This window comes from Phyllostomus hastatus, unplaced genomic scaffold (genome assembly GCF_019186645.2).
Source record: "Phyllostomus hastatus isolate PE091 unplaced genomic scaffold, TTU_PhHast_1.1 phas_contig_329, whole genome shotgun sequence".
NCBI lineage: Eukaryota > Metazoa > Chordata > Mammalia > Chiroptera > Phyllostomidae > Phyllostomus > Phyllostomus hastatus.
The window spans coordinates 5,032,834-5,056,536 of NW_025333854.1; positions in this window are offsets into that span (position 1 = coordinate 5,032,834).

Here is a 23,703-nt window from a genome sequence, read left to right on the forward strand (position 1 = left end):
ACCAAAGTAGAGAAGTGGATGACAAAGTAGCTTTAAGCTCTCACTGGGTTATAATTCAAAATAATGCATTTATATTACCATATTCTTGGTCGCTTCTAGGACAAGCACTTTTTGCAAAACTCCTTGCAATTAATCTTGTAAACTTCGCACTTCGTCAGAATTATTTTGGGAGAAAGTAGTAAGTGTTCTTCTCATTAGTGTGTCCAACTACAAGACAGGAAGGATTTGAGAATAACCAGGAAGCTAGGTGAATTAAGGTCAATGACTGCCACTTTTAAATAAATGTTGTATCTTTTCCTGAGACATCATTAAAAAAGCATTCGTTAATTTAATCGAAAGCCATAGGCACAACGCTACCCTGAAGCTGGGGGCTCTCGGGGCGAGAGGGAGGAGAGTCAAGCTTGTGACAGGATTTCTAAACTTGGCCCAACATCCATTATCTCAAAGGTGACTGTGTCATAATGACAGATCGCAAAGGGGGAGTACAAATGTCGAGCCAGGGGTGGCAGTGGTTTAAACACAGGCACAGAATGCTCATTCGTTACATTAATCTTGACCTAATGGAAGTCTTGGCTTAGGCAGGTGGCACTTACATGAATGAGACGAATGTTCTAAAGTCAGGATGCTGGCAGAACAGTGAGTGAGTTACCAGAAGGTCATGGGCCGTCATCTCAATATTCAGTTGATGGATTCTGAGACATGAGTGATGAAAAATCGCCATTGCTTCAATGATATTTCGTAATGAAAGTTGATTTCAAATGTCATAACTCACACACACAGGCAAAGAAGGGACAGAAAGGCAGAATATGTAGATATTGTAGACTATACATGATATTGGGTTGGCCAAAAAGTTTGTTTAGTTGGTTTCCATAGGGTGACCCTAGTAGGGCTTCATTGTCTTTAACTTCATTCGAAACAATTTTGTTAGATTGTATTGTGACAGCTGTCATATCAGCATGCATTTTTTTAAAACTTACAAAAATTAAGTCCTGGCTGGCGTAGCTCAGTGGATTGAGCGCGGGCTGCGAACCAAAGTGTCGTAGGTTCGATTCCCAGTCAGGGCACATGCCTAGGTTGCAGGCCACAGCCCCCAGCAACCGCACATTGATGTTTCTCTCTCTCTTTTTCTCTCCCTTCCCTCTCTAAAAATAAATAAATAAAATCTTTAAAAAAACAACCTTACAAAAATTAGTAAATTTTTGTGCAACCACTTTAATGTTGAAGATGGAAGAGAATACTCAATATTTTCAGAGTAGTACACTTCTTCATTTCAAGAAAAGGATAGACACAACTGAAATGCAAAAAAAGATGTGTGCAGTGTGTGGAGAAGAATCTGTGACTGACTGAACCTGTCAAAAGTGATTTGAGAAGTTTCTTGGACATTTTGGCCAAATAATTCTTTGCTGTGGGACTGTCTTAATAACTGGCAGATGTTTAGCAGCACCCCTGGCCTCTACCTACTAAGAACCAATAGCAGGAGATAGCCAACATACACAAAATATTCAAATCAATAAAATTACTGGTGAAAATGAAAAACGTGTCTTTTATTTTACAGATAAAACCATGTGGACTTTTTGGCCAACCTAATATATTTTATATAGTATATATTACACTGCATATTTTATAGTCATTGTATATATATATCATATATTGTTATGTTAAATATGCTTGTGCAAACTACTAACATAGAGTCAGAAAAGCACATTAGCCAAAACCATTTATTAAAGTTAAGATGAGTCATACTAGCTGTATGATGAAAAAGAAAACCTCTCTCACTGACAGGGTGCTTGCATGAGGAGAAGCCTCAGGATTGGTGACCCCCGCACACAGGTGAACAGGACAGGACCTGTGCTCTGGATGAGGTCCTCCCCTTGGGGTCAGCAGTCTGTTCTCGGTGTGAGGATGGGCCCACCTGCAAGTAACAGAACACACTGTACAAACCAGATTAACCAAACACAAAGAAGGAATTTTTTTTTGCTCAAGTAACTCGATTTGGAAGTTTCCATCTCCCCTTTACTGTCAATAGCATCGGCGTTTGACTGAGATGTTTGCAAGACGCATCCCAGCAGCACACCTGCCTCACTGTGCACCAGGTTCTTGCTTCTTCGCCTTGCCTCCGGTAGGAGACAGAGCGCCCGTGCCCTAACCACCAAGACGGCCTAGACGGTGGGGTATGCAAGTCTATAATATGCTGGAAGCCAGAAGCCTAGGGTCCCGTGGGGATCAGAAAGGATCAGTTATTGGGTGACACACTCTACGATCTTTCCCCTTTGTCTCCTCATTTCCACATGACAGAGTCAAGAATTTGGATGGAGCTTGACTCCTAGCAATTCTACAGGATGATGATGAACCAGAGAAGCACTGTTTTATTGCTGGGATGTTTTTGTGACCCCGATATACTCATGACAGATGTCCTAAGGGATATATATTAAATACACATATCCCTTTACATTTTTCCCTTTACTATTATAAAGGGAAAAATCTGTCAATATATCCAGAGCCTGAAATTATGACCATCATTATGTTATTTGTATATCATCAAATTTCAGGCATGAAAAATCATCATCACAGGCTACATTAATAGATTTCCTCTAAGTGAATAACATCATGGCTCTTCCACCAGGTTTGAGTTTCACAGATAAGCTGTTTCTCACTCAAGGAGGATGACTAGGGGAGGAAGGAAGTGGGTGATGGAGCAGCAGTCATGGTAGAAGGACGTGGAAATGCTAAGGCTCGAGAAGACAGAGGAAACTGGAAAGAAAAGGAAATTCTCTTCCAATATTTCCATCTTAGCTGTCGATTAGAAAAGAATTAGTTGTAGATCTACGAGTTTAAACCTGAGCCAGAAGAAGGGATGGAACTGAAAACAGACTTGAAGGGGGTGCTCACTGGACTCACTGTGGGGACCACCCCACCATGAGTACAAATACTGAATCGTGTTGTGGGCCTCAAACTAATGGGATGCTGTGTGTCAACTGCACTTCAATAAAAAATTAAAAAACAGATCTGAGTCACTATGTGAAATAATTGTATTGTTTCTAATGTAAAGGGTTTAAATAATTGAGTTAACATATAGTTACAGACATTTTGAAAAGTCAAGAGAAATGGAAAGGAAAAGAATCGCCTGCAGTCTCAAAGATGCAAAATCTTTGTCCCCTGGAAACAGCTGACCAAAAGTTATTTATCATACTTCATTTCATTGTTAGACGCTCCTCCAACTACTTATTGAATTGAGAAGAAATGAAATGACAGATTCAAGGAATCAGGAAACTAAACAAAAACGATGGGAATTCAAGAATTCCTGCAATAATTTTTTCTACCTTCATCATCTTCTCTTGTTAGGAAGGGGCCTGCTCTGCGGGGGTGAGACTTACTTTGTTCCTGAGCATCACGTCATAGGTGATTACAGTCCCTCCTTATCACTAAGGAATGAAAACTCTCACTTTGTGTTCTGTTAAGATCAGTCAATAATTCTGTATAAAATATATGCTTTGTAAAATACTTTATAAACTCAGAACACTGAGACTCTGTTGTGAGTGCCTATTTTTTCTTAGTTTGAAATAAGGATGACGATTATGTCAGCAGGGGCACCTCCCAGCTGACCAGTGGCCCTCAGTGTGTCACATAAGCTCTCATTGCTTCAGTTCAGGGTGTCCACCCCGTTCTCTACTAATCTGCCAACTGAGTATGAGTTCTGCCAGCAACGCGCCAGAAGCCTGACCAAGACAGAGCTAACGAGTCAGCCCGTAGATGCAGAACTGCCGTTCTAGTTGCATTTTCCTTGCTGAACAGATCCTCTTCCTGGTGGCAATTCTTGGAATCATTCTCGAGGAGCTTTTCTGTTTTTTGTCCTTTTACACCCATTATCTTGTTCCTTTGCTATCTTGACATGTCCCCGTCTCACAGCTTTGATTCAGAAGACCGAGATAATAAACGAGTTTGAGCTGCATTTGGAAGGGACTAGAAATTCTCAAGAACGACTCTCCTCTCCGTAGCTCGCACAGCGGGGCCCTGCCAGGGCCGGATTCCTCTGCCAGGCATCGTGGCTCCTTCCCCAAACAGCATGCCTTCACTGCTGGCTCACGTGCCTTCTCTGAACACTCCGACAGGCAGGCGGCTGCACCGTGCGTGCGTGACCCTGCTGAACACCTCCTCCGGGGACACCTCCTGGAGACCGGGAAGGATCTCCCAGGACTCCGAGCTGGCCACTTCGGCTAAGCCGCCTTCTCCGGTCAGCCATTCTACAATGGGATCTCTCCGACCATCCTCTGCCCCCTTATCCTGCCTTAACTTCCTTCTTCCTCCTTCCAGCATCTGACCTACTATACTGCGGCCATGTATATATACTGTATTTTGTTTTCCAGCCACTGTCTCCTGCAGAGGGTAAGCTTGTGGGACAGGGACCTCACTTTTGCTTATTACTGGAGCCCCAGTGCCAAAAAAAAAAAAAGGGTCTGGAACCTCACAGGTGTTCAGTAATGTTTGTTGAATAAAACATAAATACCCAGCCCTAGCTGGCATAGCTCAGTGGATTGAGCTTGGGCTGCGAACCAAAGTGTCGCAGGTTCGATTCCCAGCCAGGGTACATGCCTGGGTTGCAGGCCATGACCCCCAGCAACTGCACATTGATGTTTCTCTCTCTCTCCCTCCCTTCTCTCTCTAAAAGTAAATAAATAAAAAGAAGATAAATAACCTTGCTGGGGAGATGGGTTATAGAAACAGCTGCAGAATGTGACGGTTTGATACGTCATGAGGCTTGATTGTTTTGCCCTGAGCATAAACACACGTGTAGGCCTATACATGCAGAAATCTAGAGCAGCTGGTGGAATCATCCTACCCTCTGATGAAGGTATCCACTCAAGTAGTTGCTGAGTGAGTGAAATCATTCATGAAAGCATGAGTTTGACAATGAGTCAAAACCTTGTTTCTTTTTTTAATTGTTGTTCAATGACAGTTGTTTTTTTATGTAGAGCACTGAAAAAATAACCCAGGAAGAAAAAAAAATGAACAAATGAAACAACCTTGCTATATAATACTTTCTTACATAATTGTGAGATGCTAACAGCGAACTTATGAGAAAACCCTTCCCGTCCAAATAAAGTACAAAGCCAATGTAACCCAGTGGATGATAAATAAGTTGAAATTTAATACAAGAGTTAGAAAAAAACATTTCCATTTTCCCCTCATTTTACTGGAGACACAATGGTACCTCTGGAGCCAGAGGCGATGACAAGTTTCCCCTTACAAAGGCACGGCTAAAGGGAGCAGTACGCCAGGCCTGCCAGCCGCGTTCTCTCTCAAGATCCAATTTAAAAATAACGTCGTCTCCGCGAAAGATACGGGGACAGTGTCGGGGGAGCCCTGAGCCGGCCCCTGCAGACGCAGGCATTCTCAGCTCGTTAAGGACAAACAGGGACTCGCCCTGCCTCTCAAAGACGGACAGAGCTGGCCCCCAGGGCACGCCGGCTTGCTGTGTAGAACCTGGACCACAAGGAGGTCCTGGGACGAAGGATCAGCTTTCAATCCCTCAAGGACCTGGTGGCACCACGTTGCTTTCCAGCTCTTGAGAGCGGCTTCTTGATCTAGGCGCATGCGTCAACACACAAATGTTCTCTCTCAGCAGCCTGGCAGCGAGCCCAGGGCCGCAGAAAGCGTCGGGCTCTCTCTTTTTGCCATTAAAAGCCACAGACCACGGTCAGACTGAGTTATGAGGCGCTCTGAGGCCTTTCGGCTTACTTAATGTGTCTTTGGTGTCAGTACAAGGTTTCTCTATAATCACTGCTCAGTTCCTGAATTGCAGTACAGTCTGGGAAAGGATTTTCCTGCATACCTGGGAATTTATAAAATATAAGAAAATATACATTTCAGAATGCTGATTTAAAAAATAGTAAAAAATTATATATAATTTTATACATATAAAAATATAAAAATAGTAAATACATATATATATATATATATGCAATTTGCAAAGTGCTATCTCTATCTGGCCCTCTTGAAAAGAAAGACCTTACAATTTTTGAAAGCTTTCTGAGCAGAGTCCCAACAATAATTTTCTTCCTTTACCAGAAAAAAAATTTCAACTTCTTTTGTTTTTCTAAATCTTATCATTACTTTTTTCTTTCTTACATTTATTCTTGCTCATAAAGCACATCCACCAAACCATCTGTTGACCCGTGACTGAAAGAGTTCTGAAGAGTTCCATTGGACCAGAACACGAACTGCACTATTAGTCCGTTACTAGTTTTGATGGGTTACAAGCCCCCAGGTGTCAGGAAACATGTTTTATTCGGAGCTTAGTACCAAAGGAATGGTCACAATGAAATAAATTACGGCATCTATTGAGAGTTTATTATGTGCCAGGCACCATTTTAAACACTTTACATATATCAGGTCCCTTCGTCTTCCCAATGATTCTCTGAGGGACGATTATGTTCCTTCAGGGGAATGAGCAGAATCACAGAGAAGTTGAGTCACAGACCTAGAATACAGAGGAGCTGAGGTTCAAAAGCATAACAGTGTCACAGACACTCTCAACTACAGCGTGTGTCATAGGCCCTCCAATATCTGCTGAGTGAGCAGTTATTTACCTCTTCAGAGCGGTAAGGGGGGCTTAGTATAGCCAACAAGGTCGTATGCCTTCCAAAATAATTCTGAACATACCCACGGTTCACCTTACTAGTACTTCCATTGCCAGCCTGTCCCCATAGTCTCCCAGAAATGTCATGGTCTCTACTACCCTTTTGTATGGTGACTGCACCTCAGTCCAGTTTTGGCTGGTACCATGGCTTCCGGCCATGCACAGGTCCTACTGGTCTGCCTTCGAGGAGTGCTAGCTCTGGTGGATGTTAGTGCATCTCCTGTGCTCATCTCCCTGGTGGTTTAATTCATACTGCTTAGCTAGACCCTATTGACACCTATATTCTCTTCTGGTGCTGTGATGGGTGCATAATTTTTTCCCTGACATTCTCCATTCTTAGGCTACGGCAATTCCCATGCAATCTGTACATTTTCCCTGACAGAAACATTTTCCCAAGTTTCCAGTCTAATCTTCAAAGACACACAAATAGAAACCTACTTGCATGGGAAAGGTCAGCTCATCATGAACTCAAAAAGACTGACAGTGCATGGTTCACAGCCTCAGAGTCAAGTGAGAACATCTAACTCCTGAGGAAAGATGACAGAAGTTTCTAAAATGCTTCATGTTCCACCACCGTGAGAGTTGGCTACAAAAGGTTAGAAGCTAAAAGATACCAGGGACAGTGTCACTTTGTAATGTTTTGAAAAGTTGATGCAGACTACAAATTACAAACATCAGCATTCATTCTCCTGTAGCCAACACAGAGCCCTTAGAGCTGGGCCATTCATAGCTTACTTTGTAGTTGGGTATTGTAGCTTAGTGGTTTCAATCCCCAGGGTCCCTTCAAATCACACGGCTTCATTTGAGGTAGCCAGAAGAGAGCAGGTGACCAAGCCCATCTGTAACATGAAGGCTACACACTGTCAGGATCTAACATTTCTTGAGAACTCAGTGTGTGCAGGCGCCGGTGCTAAGCACTTTGTATGTGTTACTACATTTAACCCATAATTACTCTCTGAGACAAGTAGTATATATCACCTCATTTCGTATGTGAGGAAGCTGAGACATGGGAAACAAGTTGCCCAAGTTCATACAACTAGTCAATGGAACTAGGATTCGAACCCTGGCAATGTAACTATTGTAGCAGCCTCTGCTTGCTAACATAGGCTAGGAGAATATCCCTGGGAAGGTACTGGGGTGAAAGGAGCAAAATATAAGACTGGATAAATAATCACTCACTGTCTCGAGGGCAGCTTCTCAGGATTCAGTTCTGGCAACACCTTTGGGAAGGTGGTGGACTCACTGCTGAGATGGCTCTTAAAGGTCTGAAGAAAGACCTGGCCATGCTGAGCAAAGTAAAATGACCAAGTGGACTGAGGGAGGTGGCTGTGCTGGGATGCATATATTATATGAATTAAGGAACTTCCCCAGAGGACCGTGTGCCAGGGAAAAACTCACAGCGCACACTAGTTACCAAATCTGTCAGAAGTGATCCAATCAGAGGGGTAGCAGCATCACCAGAAGTCCAAGGCAGCTCTCTGCAGGTCACAGCTGGTGTTAGGGGAAGCAGTTACAGACTTGGGCTCACTCATTTCCATGGAGATGATGAGGCCCTGCAGCAGCAGAGGCAAAGCGGTGGTACTCACCTGCTCCGCTGTTTCTGTGATGGCCAGCAGAGCTGGAAAGACATCCAGCGGGTCTTGCTCAATCCACAGAGTTGTGGAGACGGCTAATAGAACATGGTGTCTCTATGGAAAAGTAGGCAGGTTTCTTTGGGGGGGAGGAGAAGGGGGAGGTTAACATCAACAATAAAGTTGGTGCAAGAATGGAGGAGTAGGAGATCGAGGAAGATAAACAGAGCGGTGGGTGGGCAAGACCAGGAAGAGCAATGGGAAAATGTGGGACAGCTGTAATTGAACAACAATAAAAAATAAGCTAGATTAAAATGTTAATGTAAAAGACATCTCCAAAGCCCACTCTTAGGCTTAGAAAATATAGGTAAAATATTTAATTTAGCTTTAGCTTATTTTTATTTAACTAATTTTTTGTCTAAGAACAAGGGACAATACTTAACACTTTTATTGAAAGAAAATAGTTTAATTTATGCAAGTTTTTATGATTTAAAAGCTTAAGCATTCAATTGAAACTTTCTATAAGTTGAGATACAATATATTCAGTCCTTGCTTATTGTGTAATTTTAATCTTTGGAGCATGATGTATTGCTCTTTGAAGAATTTTATTAAAATAAAATCTACTGAGCAAGCAAATTTTTTTTAAAAGTCCCAGTCCTTTGCTCAGATCCCAGACTAAGCCCATCTTCAAATCCAGAACTCAATGACAGAACCAGTGGTTCAGTAAGAGGAAGCTACATGAACCACCACGGCCAGGATATACTGTGAATACTCTCCCGGTCCTTCCCCAAGGGAGCCCATGGCCATTTCCTCAGGTGATTTTACCCCGAGGAAAGAATACATAGACATAACAAAGTCTGTTGAGCGTAGGGCCTCAGTTGATAACCAGAGAACCAGAGCATCCTCAAGGCCACCTTCTCGGAGTAAGGATATTTAGGAGCCAGGTGACAGAGGAACTCACGGTACCTACATAGTGCCCACTGTCGAGTGTCCTTTCTCCATCAGGGCCCGGTTACACACCAGGAGCTGTTTCTCAGAATGCTTGTCTTCCACAGTGATGCTGCATTTGGCACAATGGTTGCCACCAAAGCTTCTACTTAGTTAAGCCCACACTAGCCTACTGTCACCATCCTGAGTTCATCTAGATTCCAAAGAGGCAGAATAGCAAATTAAATCACGATTTGTATGATGGTGAATTTACATGTCAACCTGATAGGGCCATCGGCACCCAGACATTTATTTTGACATTGTTCTCGGGGTGTATACGAAGAGGATCCTGGCTGAAAGGAATGTTTGAACACTCCCTAATAAACTGAGTAAAGCAGATTGCCCTCCCTCGTGGGGGCAGGTGCCCCCTAACCAGTAGGAGGCCTGACTGGCTGAGCTGGGGTATTTTCTCCTGCCTTTGGACTCAAATGGAAACACTGGCTCTTTCAAGTGTCTACCTGGCCCCATACGATAGTACTGACTATATTCCCTACGCTGTAATTTACAACCCCTGCCCATTCTGTAACTACCAATTCGTAGTTCTTGAAATATTGGGGGGACCACTCTGTAAAGTACACGGTTGTCCAACCACTATGCCATATATCTGAAGCTAATACAGAATAATATTACATGTAAATTGTGATTGGAAAAAAAAAGAAATGAATAAATAAATTAATAAATAAATAAAAGGAGGCAATCCAAGGAATAGAAGAATGTATATGCAAATCATATATCTCAGAAGCAAATTTTCCAAAATATATAAAGAACTTTCCCAACTCAAAAATACAAAAGACAACTCAATTAAAAATGAATACATGATTTGAATAGATATTTCTCAAAAACATACATACAAATGGCCAGAAGTGCACATGAAGATGCTTTACATCGTTAATCATTAGGGAAATGCAAATCAAAGCCACAGTAAAACACTGCTTCACAGCCTCCATGCTGACTCTTCTTGGGCGTTGAGCCTGCAGGCTTTCAGGCTCACGTATCAGCACCCTAGTTCTCAGGTTTCTGGATTTGGGCTCTCCTGAGTCTCAAGTTTAGCAATTTTAGACATTGGGACTTCTCAACCTACATCACCATGTGAATTGGTTCCATATGGTATCTTTTCTTGTTCTCCTTTGTTTCATTTTTGATATTCATCCATGAGCTTGCACCAAGGCTAAACTTGGTCCCAGGCTGTGCTAAATCAGCCCCGCCCCCCATCAGAGAACACCCAGGGGCCCGTGTAGGACACACGGTGCGGGGCAGAGCAGAGAGCTGCTCATCGGCTTCTTATTGGATTTCCAGTGCTTTGCACGTACTTGTTTTTCAATGAATGTTGAATGAATGAATGAATGAATGAATGAATGAATTCATTGATTGTTAAAGATCTTTATGTTAGTCATCCTCAAGTACCAATCTGTGGATGGACAGTATGTCAAAGTAATTATGTGGAGCTTTTAAAAATAAAGTATCCTATAGTACGATCTTTCACATATTTATGATTCAGTAGACCTGGCATACCAAATATTGTTTCCTTTTTTAATTTTCCTGTGATTTAAAGGCAGAGACTTCATTGTAATCTCTCAACTAAAACTCATCTCTCTTTGCTTCTAGTGAAAGATACTTCATATCATGTTCTTCCAAACACCCAGAACACCCAGACAGTACCTTTTTAGGTTTTGTATGTAAGCCTTTCAATCAATTTAATGCTTTCCATTTGTTAGGGATCAAGGACAGATCTAACAACAGAAATAAAATCCATAATTATATATCATTTCTGATATAAATTGCATAGTTCCCCATCATGCCTTAATGAGAAAATTGATTGATTGATGTTTCACATCGTTCCATTTGTCAGGGAGGAGTTACCAAGATTCATTAATTATAAACCCACCCTGAATATAAGGTATTTTCAAGAGAGATGTCTCATTCATTGCTCATGGGCTATGATGTTGTGATTTGGGGTGACTCGGGAATGATTAGACAGGCAAGGCTTTAGTATTGATTATACTCACTTCTGATCAGTTTTACTTGTCTGTCACCTAAGCACACAGACTAAGGGAGAAAGAATATTTCTATAATTTCAGAACCTCAAGGCTGAAACAGTAAGGGAAATAAACCCTCTTTCAGAAGGTTGAGATATAAAAGCATGGGTCACATTTGTCCAAAAATATCTGGCCACAGTTTTTTTTTAAATATGCCTGGTGAAGCAACTGCTTCGATGTCAACTTCTGGCCTCTAAAGAGCCACCCACTGCTAGCACTCTTGCTCAGGGGCTCCATCTGAACAACCCCATTCATGAATTAGTGTGCAAATCTGAACAACCCCATTCATAAATTAGCATGCAAAATCAGGGCTTCTCATATTTCTCTCAGACCACACCATCTTGGAACACGATGACAGGAATAAGGCGGCAGGGAAAAGATGTGGCCCATACATTTCAGTGCAGTCTCCGACTTCACACATTTTCACATTATGAAGTAATGTAGACTCAGAATGTCCAAAAGATTCCAGAAAGGAACAAACTGAAGATAAAAGTATCTGTATTTCCACCAACCAAAGATAATTAAAATTTTGGTATTATTTCTTTGTATTTACATGTGCTTATTATTCTGAGTAATCTAAATTAATATATAGAAAATAGCTGATATATATATATATACACACATAGATATAGATATTATTATCCTATAGATGTAATTTTATATACTTCTTTCATTCAGTGGTAGTATAACTTAAGAAAATTATTTCTTGAAAATCCTATATAGAAATAATGTTACCAGCTGCCTCCTGTTCTACAATGTACATATTTCTTAATTATTTAACCATTTCCATACTATTATTTAGTTTCATTCCCTTTTCTTTTCTAGTATGAACAGTAACACTGCCATGATTGTGTGGGTATACACACACACACACACACACACACACACACAGTCCTTTCTATATTAAGCATTATTTTTCTAGTTTCATAAAAAAAGAATTGTGGTGTCAACATGTTTGAAGGTTTTCATATTTCTTGATGTGTTATTTTTAAACCCTTGAGGAAAGCCAAAATAAAGATAGAGAATGCACATAAAGATATATGTGGATATATCCTCTCTAAACTAAAAATGTACCTAATTGTATGGACTTACACAGGAGAAACGGGCAGAGATCAGGAGTACGCGTGTCCAAAAGTGTGTTTCTCACCAGAGAAGGGCATGATGGCCGCAGGGCAATTTTTATCTTCTTTCTCCCACTATGAATTAGCTGTCTTAAATGATCGCACTGTAAATTTAGGAAGCACGTGAACTGTAGGACACAAATGGGAAGACGCCCTGCATTTATTCGCTCAATGAACATTAACTGAAAAACTACGATGCTCCGGGAAACATTCCAGGTGCTAGAAAGACAGGGGTGAGAGGGAAGGACCAAGCCTACTGAGAAACAAGGAGAGGACGTAGGAGGCAGAGGAGCTGCGGAAGGGCCTGTAGAGGAGGCCATTGATTTGTTGCTTCTCACTGGAAGGTCAAGTACAGCTTCTTGCTGGAAGACACCTTGAAGCTCAGCTGTGAAGGCCAAGTAGAAACCAGCTCTTTAGATTGTAGAGAAAAGTCATTCTAGGCAGAAGGAACAGTGAGGGCGAGTTTTCTCAGTAGGGAGCTTGCTCTGTCCTAGAAAATAAAAGAGGGCAGTGTAACTGGAGTCCACCCCTTTCTCCAGTTAAAAAAAAAAAAAGGGAAAATGAAACCATGTAGTATTGGAAATACTTGCTATTTTGTTGTCATTAGAAATCTCATATGTTTTCATATTAAATTATAGTTTTTGCAAACATATTTAAATAATACGTATGCTCATTATTACCTTAAGTTATAATAGCTATTGTATGCTAAGTATTATTGTTAATTTTGAAGATGTTATTGATTTGTTTTTAGAAAGAGGGGAAGAGAGGGAAAAAGAGAGGGACAGAAGCATCAATGTGTGAGAAAAACATTGATTCGCTGCCTCTTGCACACATCCCAACGGGGGACAGGACACGCAACACAGGCATGTGCCCTAGCTGGGAATAGAACCCATGACCGTCCACTTTGCAGGGTGACACCCAACCCACTGAGCCACACCGGTCAGGGCTAAGTATTACTATTTAATGCTTTAATGAAAAAGCCTATATGGGGTGTAACAAAAGTAGGTTTACAGTTGTGAGTACATGAAACAGAGTTTATTCTTGTATTATTATTTATTAATTATTGTATTCTTTTCGATGTGAATGAACAACTGTAAACCTACTTTTGCCCCACCCTGTGTATTATTGTAACACATTTAAAAGTATTTTGATGACGATCTCAACAAAATTGGTTTCCTTTTTTAAAATGCTGTACCTGTAAAAAAATATTTTGAGAAAGAATTCATAGCTTCATAGAGGGTCGAAAGGACTGACGGCACCAAAAAGGGTCAGGACCCCTGTCTACAGAAAAGAAGGCTGTGGAATTTCTTTCAACCAAATCATAGTCAGCAGCACACTGTTAGCTTATGACTTAAACATGCCAATGAGTCAATTAATACAAAGAACCACAGCAAAAATAATGTTGTGTACTGGGTTTTTTTTCTTTCTAAGAAACTTTATTTTAGAACAGTTTTAGACACCTGGCTGGTGTAGCTCAGTGGATTGAGCACGGGCTGTGAACCGAAGTGTCGCAGGTTCGATTCCCAGTCAGGGTACATGCCTGGGATGCAGGCCATAACCTCCAGCAACCGCACATTGATGTTTCTCTCTCTCTCTCTCTATCTCCCTCCCTTCCCTCTCTAAAAATAAATAAATAAAATCTTTTTTAAAAAAAAGAGCAGTTTTGATTCCCAGTAAAACTGAGTGGAAGGTGTGGAAGGTACAGGGAGTTCTTAGATGTTCCCAGTCCTCAGCCTGCAGAGCCCCCCCACCGCGATCAGCCTCGCTCAGCAGAGCGGTGCACTCTGCAGTTAACGACCCTGCAAAGACACGTCATAGTCACCCATAATCTATACTTTATGATGGGATTCACTCTTGATGCTGTACACAGAGGACTTCCACTGACCCAAAAATCCCCTGAGCTCCACCTGTTTGGTACTACTTCCCCTCTAAACCCTGGCAAACACTGATTTTTTTTACTGTCTCCATAGTTTCTGCTTTTGTCCAGAATGTCATGTAGTTGGAATCATACAGTATGCAAACTTGTTAGATTGATTTCTTTGGCTAACTAAGTCTTTCACGTTTAAGTTTTATCCATGTCTTTCTGCGGTTTGATAACTCATTTTTAGCACTGAATAACTCTGTTTCCTATATAACCAGGAGTTTACTTCACCTTCTGAAGGACATCATGGTTGCTTCCGGGTATTGACAAGATAAATAAAGCTGCTGTAAACATCTCTGTGCGTAAGATTTCAGTTCTTTGGGGTAAATAACACAAAGCGTGATTGCTGGATTGTATGGTAAGCATACATTTAATTTTATAAGAAACCATCTTCCAGAGTGGTTGTACCATTTTGCATTCCCATCAGTAATGAATGAAACTTCCCATGGCTCTAGCTTCTCCCCAAACTTTGTTGTCAGTGTTTTGGATTTTGGCCATTTTCTGGAGCACGTACTGGTAATTCATTGTTGTTCTAATTTGCATTTTTCTGATGACATACAACGTAAAACACCTTTTCCTGTGCTCACTTGCCATCTTTTTAACTTCTTTATTGTCTTCTTAATTCATGAAATGCATCGTTCCTGTCTAGCAAAGGACCTATCAGTAGAAGGTGGTTGTTGAGTATTTGTCTAGGTGATGGGATTTGGCTGCAAACAGTGAAGAACCTATCTCATGGGTGAGTTTTCGATGTTGCAGTTCACCGAAAACACATGCTCAATATTTAATTTTTTAAATATTAAACAATCAAAAATTAGTTTATAAAGCAGTGAACAAAGTGGACTCATGGGGAACACTTCCACTAGACATGTTTCATAAGGGGGCTATAAAGCATACCATTAAATAAAAAAAAAAACTCAGGCATTAGCCTTCTCACTGTCGTTTTAGAGTTGCTCAGAAATCTTTGAAAGGCCTTCATCCTTCATTAGATGAAATTCTAACTGGGTCATTGTGACACGACAAGTCATTTGGCCTCTGCCATCCTGTCAGCAGAGCTAGGAAACTGGATGAAAATTGAATTACTGTATATCAGCCTCTGTATCTCAGCTTATTTTCCCTGGGTGAAGGACAAGGAAGCATTTTCCTTTTACACACAGCAGAAAAGAATATCTCGTTGACTTGATTAGAGGATTCTTTACCAAGAGATCCCCAGGCAACCCGTCCAGCACTTTTTCCCAGGATGGAATGCGCATGGCTGATAAGTGAGGAGCGTGCACTGTGCACACTTTAATCAGAAAGTCATGGCATTTGCATTTCAGTTTTACTCTCAGGGGTTAGAATGAAGAGATAATTATGAATACGTATGATTAGAGTTGTGGAAATGTCATTTACTTAGTAATCCTGAAAAAAAAATGTGATTCTCTGTGAAGATTTTCAGTACATTCTATGACCTCAAAAATAACTGAGAGACTTTGATATGTATAGCAGGTGTTTTTTTTTAATATATCACATATTTTTCAGAAATTCCTGGATATTCAATAGATTGGAAATGCTAACAATTTTTAGTACTTCTAGAGTTCATTTTGCATTTTAACAGTTTTACTAAGGTATAACTGATCACAGTTTTATTTATCAATACATTCGTAAAATTTAGCAATATGTTTAGGTCTACTGAAAAGTTACAATGATATGCATAGCCATCCTTTATCACTCAAACTCAGTTTCCCCATCACAAACGTCTTGTATTGCTATGGTGTATTTGCCACAATGAATGGAATGATAGTGATGCGTTATCATTAACTAAAGCTCATGTTTTAGTCACATTTCCTTAGTTTTTACTCAATAACCTTTTTCTGTGCAAGATTCCATTCAGGATAGTCATTGTGTCTTCCTTAGGCTCTCCTTAATTATGATAGTTTCTAAGGTTTTCCTAGTGTTCCAAGAGCTTGACCATTTGAAGTACTGGTCAGCATTTTGGAGAGTGCCCATTAATTGGACTTCCTGTGAGGTTTTCCCATGATTAGAAGGAGTTGTAAGCTTTTGTGTGGATAACCACAGAGATAAAGTATTATTCTCATCATGCTATATTAAGGGTACATGTTATTCCCATGACTTATCACTGTTGTTAACTTTGATCACATGGCTTGACGTGGTGCTGCTCGGGCTTTTGCACTATTTCTTTCCTCCCTTCCTCTACTCCGCCTTGGGAAGGAAATCCCACCTAAGGGGTGAGTAGCTATGTTCCACCCCCGTAAGAACACAAAACATCTACAAAATTATTTGGGATTTTTCTGCATGGGAGTTCTGTTTACTGCCCCAGTTTCTTTCTTTATTTAATCATTTATATAAGTATGATAGCATACTAATATTGTAAGCTAGGTTATAATTCATTACAAACTATATTTATTTTGTTTCTCCAATTGTTTCACCTTTGGCCAATGGGGGTCACTCTTTCCGTTGGTTCTGTGTGCCTCTCACCAAGTAGCTTTGCGAGCCCTCCCACCTTCCCTCACTCTCAGACCCTATGCAATGCTCTAGGCTCATCTTGTATATTACTTGCTCCGGCTCTGGAAGCAGCCATGCACTCAAGGAGCCCTGGTTTATTTTTTTTGGAGAGTGATATTAGAAAAAAAGGTTGGGTGCTAGGGGTGCCTGTTATTACTGAAGTATTGTTGTCCCTAGACACCCTCAGACGGTAGAGACCAAAACATGTGTGTATGGACACGATCCCATGCTTATCTGTATCTATAGGTGTTTCTCTGCATAGAGAATACATACTCATTTGAAGCTGCACTGAGCTCAAGATGAGTTCCTACTGATGTCTCCAGCTGTAATTCATGCTGTCTCTCTACTTACTGTTCAATTCCAGCATACAGGTACCGTGACTGCAGGATTCCTAGTTTTGATCCCTCTGGGAAATAATGTCACCAACTAGAATAAGGCACCTTGGCCATTAGTTTCACAGTCTCCACCCGTGTTTCGAGTTCCTTAGGCCAGCACATTTCCCCAGTTCCCTTCAGTTAGGAACTTTGTACATTTGTCATATGGAACCTTTTGTCATAGCTACATTCTATTTTAGGATCCACCAACATTTTAAATTATTTTATCTTTAGTTGTATAGTCTAGGTTTTACTTTTATGCTGTAAAAGTCGATGGGTTTCTGGCAAATATACCATTATTCCCAAAATCCCTTTTCCCTCATATTCAAGGCTCCTTTTCCTGATAGCCCCGGCAACCACTGATATGTTTATTATGTGTATAGTTTTGTCTTTTCTAGCATGTCACACAAATGGAATTATACAGTATGCAGCCTTTTCACACTGGCTTCTTTTAATTAACAAATTGCATTTAAGATTCATTATTGGTTTTGTGCGAATCCATACCTCATTTCTTTGTCACCGAAGAGAAATTCATTATACGGATGTACAATACTTTGTTTATCCATTCACCTATTGAAGGGCATCTTGGTTGCTTCCACTTTTTCACAATTGGAACAGTGCTTCTATAAATATTTGTGTTCAGGTTTTTGTATGAACATCCATTTTCAAATTAGCGGTGCAATTCCCAGGAGCGTTATTGGAGATCACATTCACCCGCTCTGCCAGAGGAGGCCGCTGTGGGACATGGGCGGGCACAGACACCCTCACCTTCTTTTAGTTCCTCAGAAAGCACTATGTTTCTTCCATCCTGAGGGTTATTTCATACTTTTTCTGTCTGCTTGGAAAGCTTTCTTCCCTCTTCATTTAGTTAACTCTTACTTAACCTTCAGATCTCTGCTGAAATGCCATATCTTTTATGGTTCTTATTACCATTCACAGTGACCTATTTGGATGACCGATAAGCCCCGTGATGACAGGAACATTGTCTGTTGGGCTCAGTGACGTTACCCCTCCCACCCAGCAGAGTGCCAGGAACCATTTCCATGGGGCAGCTTAACGGAACCCATGAAAGCTGAGCAATGTTCTATAGTGCCTCTTCTCTGAGGTCAAAATAGCTGTATTGATCTTAATGAAAGTAGACTGGTGCACACATTGGAAATAAACCAGTTCTGGGAATGGAAGATAGAACACCAGGCATAGCATTTTGTGCTTCCTGGAATTGGTTAATTGGCTCTTTTTATTTTCAGAAAAGAATCAAAAGCACCTTAAATTCAAAGGCCTGTATACATCAAAATGAGGGTGAATCACAAAAAATAAATCACGCAGGGATGTGTGTTGTCAACAGTTGACCCAGATGATCCTTCCGAATCCACTCCCAAGAGCACACCTGGATACGGAGGGGGAGCAACTAAGAACCCTCTGCAGTATCTGTTATTCCTCGGTGTCCCCTTGCATTCTAAAAATTCTCCCCTTTTGTGAAATACCCTGTCATCCTGGATTCTGGACACACTGCCCATCACGGGAGTAGATCCAGGATAACATGCTTGATTGAAGTAGAGCATTGAAAAAGCCTCAGAATCTCATTTTAAAAAACAAACCCTCTAATACTCTATTTTCTTAAGAGTCTGTGTGAGAAAGAAGTAAAATGCGTCTTGTACTCCGCACTGGAATGTTTCATTATTTAGAGGCCATTTAGATATATTGCATTGTTTGGGCCATAATAAAGCCATTTTCTCTAAAAACTTGACCACACACACAGAGTACATGAAGATATATATATCCCTTACATAGTTAAAATAAAACTTTGAAAATTTCAGTTTTCTTATCTGCCTGCATGTGAGTTGAGCAAGTCAGTGCACAACAATATTATTTTCACTTAGTATCATGTCCCAGCTAAGAGAGCTCTTTTCTTCAGTGGGGTGGAATCAACAGTGCTCCTGGAGGTTATTTAGAGCTCAAATAACTATCCCAGTGGACATTTTGGATTTATTCCATTTCTAAAAATACTTCAACATTGAATATAATTACCTTTTTTATTTGTGTGTATAATTAAAAAAGGTAGCAATATGGAAATTTTTAATGCCAAAGGTAAGAGTTCAAGCTCAAGCGAGAGCAGGTGTCAGAGGGGCGCCAGGGCAGGTGAACACACTGCTGACATCCCACCGACCACATGTCCCAGGTACAGTCATGTGATGTCAGGGAAACACATGAAACTGTTCATTGATCCTTATGTTACATAAATGTTGGGTTGTGCCTCAAAGATTAAAGAATTGTCATTACATGAGGTCTTGGAATTAGAGGGAAAAAACTATACATGAGACATAGAGGTTTGTTAAACTTTAAAAGTCATGTAAATATAAAATATTTTTTTAATTTTAATATTCCAAAACTTTAAATAAATTTAAATATAGATGTACATCATCTTGGGCCTATTTGGAGCCAGTAAGTTCTTCCAAATAGTTATCTATAAATCATTCCTAAAAGCTAATCTAAATGGTCAATACAGATTTTAAAATTCTAGAAAAATAATAAAGCATACTTTTTATTCAGTAATTATTTATAAAACCGTGTTCTGATTGATGGCTAAAATGCTGTAACTGCCTCCAATGGGATTCTGAAGTCCATTTAATAAATACTGATTCTGGTTTTTTTTTCTTAGATGTCAGACTGAGGCATACTAACTGGACACTTAACGTTTGCAAGTGACTCTGAAGCTCTAGTGGGGAGAGAAATCAAACGCAACAAAAGTGTCATCAAGGAATACAGGCATATGTGTTTATTTTTAATAGATTTTATTGATTATGCTATTACAGTTGTCCCATTTTTCCCCTTTATTCCCCTCCACCCTTTAAACCCTCTCCCGCCCACGTCCACCCCCCTTGTTTCATGTCCATGGGTCGTACATATAAGTTCATTGGCTTCTCCATTTCCCTATGCTATTCTTAACCTCCTCCCCCTGTCTATTTTGTACCCACCATTTATGCTTCTTATTCCCTGTACCTTTTCCCCCTGTCTCTCCCTCCCACTCCCCCTCTGATAACCCTCCCATGAGGTCTTCATTTTTATGGTCTCTTCCCATTCTAGTTGTTTGCTTAGTTTGTTTTTGTTTTTGTATTTTTTAGGTTTGGTTGTTGATAGCTGTGAGTTTGTTGTCATTTTGCTGTTCATATTTTTGATCCTCTTCTTTTTCTTAGGTTAGTCCCTTTAACATTTCATACAATCAGGTCTTGGTGATAATGAACTCCTTTAACTTGACCTTTTCTGGGAAGCACTTTATCTGCCTTTCCATTCTAAATGATAGCTTTGCTGGATAGAATAATCTTGGATGTAGGTCCTTGCCTTTCACAACTTTGAATACTTCTTTCCAGCCTCTTCTTGCCTACAAGGGCTCTTTTGAGAAATCAGCTGATAGTCTCATGGGAACTCCTTTGTAGATAACTGTCTCCTTTTCTCTTGCTGCTTTTAAGATTCTCTCCTTATCTTTAATCATGGGTAATGTAATTACGATGTGCCTTGCCATGTGCTTCCTTGGGTCTAAATTCTTTGGGACTCTCTGAACTTCCCCAACTTCCTGGAAGTCTATTTCCTTTGCCAGATTGGGGAAGTTCTCCTTCATTATTTTTTCAAATAAGTTTTCCATTTCTTGCTCATTCTCTTCTCCTGGCACCACTATGATTCAGATGTTGAAATGCTTAAAATTGTCCCAGAACTTCTTCCTTAAACCTCTCCTCATTTTTTTGAATTCTTGTTTCTTCATTCTGTTCTGGTTGATTATTTATTTCTTCCTTCTGGTCCAAACCACTGATTTGAGTCCCCATTTCCTGCCCATCACTGTTGGTTCCCTGTATATTTTCCTTTATTTCACTTTGCATAGTCTTCACTTTTTCCTCTATTTTGTGACCATATTCAACCATTTCTGTGAGCATCCTGATTACCAGTGTATTGAACTCTGCATCTGATAGGTTGGCTATCTCTTCATGGCTTAGTTGTATTTTTTCTGGAGCTTTGATCTGTTCTTTCATTTGGGCCATCTTTTTTTGTCTTGGCACACCTGTAGTAAGAGGTGGAGCCTTAGGTATTCTCCAGGGCGAGGTAACCCACATCACTGCATTGTGATGTTGTGTGTGGGGGAGGGTCTGAGAGAGAACAGTGCTGCTTGTTCTGTTCTCTGCCAGTTTTCAATCACTTCCTCTGCTACCCGAAAGCAAATTGGGCCCTTTTGGTGCTGATTCCTGGGTGGCTGGGTTTGTGTACATTCAAGGATCCTGTGGGTCTCTCCAATGAACTCTCTTGTGAGTCTGGGAGTTTCTCCCACCACAGCTGCAAGCCCCACAGGTGTTTTCCGTCAGAGGCCTTGAGGCTTTATTTCCCTGCGCTGGGACCCTGGGTTGCGTGGTTTGTCTCACTCCCCAGTTGTTCCTCCTGGTTTATCTGCATACAAATGTGGGACTGCCTGCTCTGCCAGTCGCCACCTCGCCCTGACCTCCAGCATCCATCTAGCCCACCCCAGTCCTCCAGCTACCGCCTTGCCATGAGTCCTCTCCACCCCGGCTGCCTGTCTCTGCCCCTCCTACTGGTCTGGGTGAATGTTTCTTCTTTAACTCTGGTTGTTGGATTTCCACACAGTTCAATTTTCTGTCATTTCTGGTTGTTTTTTGTTTTTAAATTTGTTGTCATTCTTCTAGTTGTGCAAGGAGGCACAGTGTGTCTACTTGAGCCTCCATCTTGGCTGGAAGTCCACGCATATGTGTTTAAGTGGCCAAAGCAATGTGAGTTTTAAAAAAGAGAAAGAGGAAATCTGGTGTTTCCTTGAGATTCAGGAGCAGGATGGTGTCAGGACTTGAGACAAACACAACAGATTAGCAAAACTGCTGATCGTGCCCAAGAACTTGTGAACTATTCTATTTCTAAACCTCAGGTTTCCAGAAGAAAGGGAAGTCTTCAAATTGCAGATATGATCTAGCCTGGAGATAAGGGCAGAATCCCTAATTTTACTGCGTATTTTCAGCTAACTCCCTAGAAGCCTTCTCAACATTCATAGTCACTTCCCCCAAGCAATATCTTTGTTAAGATATATTTACCCCAGGAACCTGGTTACGTGTCCTTAGGTAGGAAACAATCTTTGCAGGTGTAACTAAATCTTGAGGTGTGATAATCCTGGATTCTCTGAGAGGCCTTCATTCAATGTCAAGTGTTCTTGTGAGAGACAGAAGAAGAGAAGACAAGAGACACAGACATGGAGGAGAAGAGCCGGTGGAGACAGAGGCAGGGGTCAGCAATTTGTATCACAAACCAAGGGCTACCTAGGAGACTAGAAGCTGAAGGAGAAAGGATAGTCGTGAGAAAATAAACTGTTGTTTTAAGCCTCCAGGTTTTTCATAATTTGATACCAGATATTGGAGACATGTGTCTGTAAGGTTGGATATCAATCTACTATCTGTGAATTTACTCACTTGACTACTGAGATGCGTTGTGTGACTTGTGCTTCGTCTTTATCTCTTGATACTTACAGAGCAGTGGCTCTTCATTTCTAAACATTAAATTTCTTTGTCCCACATTCTCTTTCGAGTAGTTAATGACACGTAAACACAGTTTAATTAGTGCTCAGTTTTTCTGATTCAGTTGCTTTAAATAAGACAGTTGACATTTTGATGATAGAAGAGCTTGGTCCTTTTAGTTGAGCCTTTTGAAAAAAAAAACATGAATTGGAGAAGCTCTGTAGAGGGTCACGTGTGTATTTGCTTCAGGGAGAAGAGAATTACCAGACAAGAAGTAAGCAATTTCATTTTCATGTAATCCTACTGTGGAATCTCTTAATTTTTTATAAGAATGAATGATTCCTGCGTAGCTCAGTGGATTGAGTGTGGGTTGTGAACCAAAGTGTCGCAGGTTTGATTCCCAGTCAGGGTACATGCCTGGGTTGCAGGCCATGGCCCTTAGCAACCGCACATTGATGTTTCTCTCTCTCTCTCTCTCCCTCCCTGCCCTCTCTAAAAGTAAATAAATAAAATCTTTAAAAAATATATTTTAAAAAAGATCTTGTTTTAAAAAAAAAGAATGAATGATTCCATTGACATTTCTTTCTTCATACATCACTTCTGCTTCCATAATTTGGGGAAATCCTAAAAATCATATTATCTCAATTGATCAAGTGAAAATTTATTTTATTTTTGTATTATAATTTTGGAAGAGTAAATGTTTTTGCCATATTATATATTTTTGTTTATTCTGAGCCTACTTACAGAATCAACTGATTCAGCCCTGAATGCAGTATCTCAGTTGGTTGGGCTTTGTCCTGAGAAGCTATAGGTTCTTGGTTCAATTCCCAGTTAGGGCACATGCCTGGGTTGCAGTTAGCCTCCCATATAAGAGGCAATCGATTGATAGTTCTTCCTCAAATTGATGTTTCTCTCCCTCCCTTTCTCTCTCTCTTCTGCTGTCCCCCAAAATAAATAAATAAACCCTTAAAAAATTATTCAACTGATTCAAATAAGCAGTCATTTTTGTTTCTCCTTTCACTGACAGAATATCGAAGAGTTATCTTTTGAAGTTTG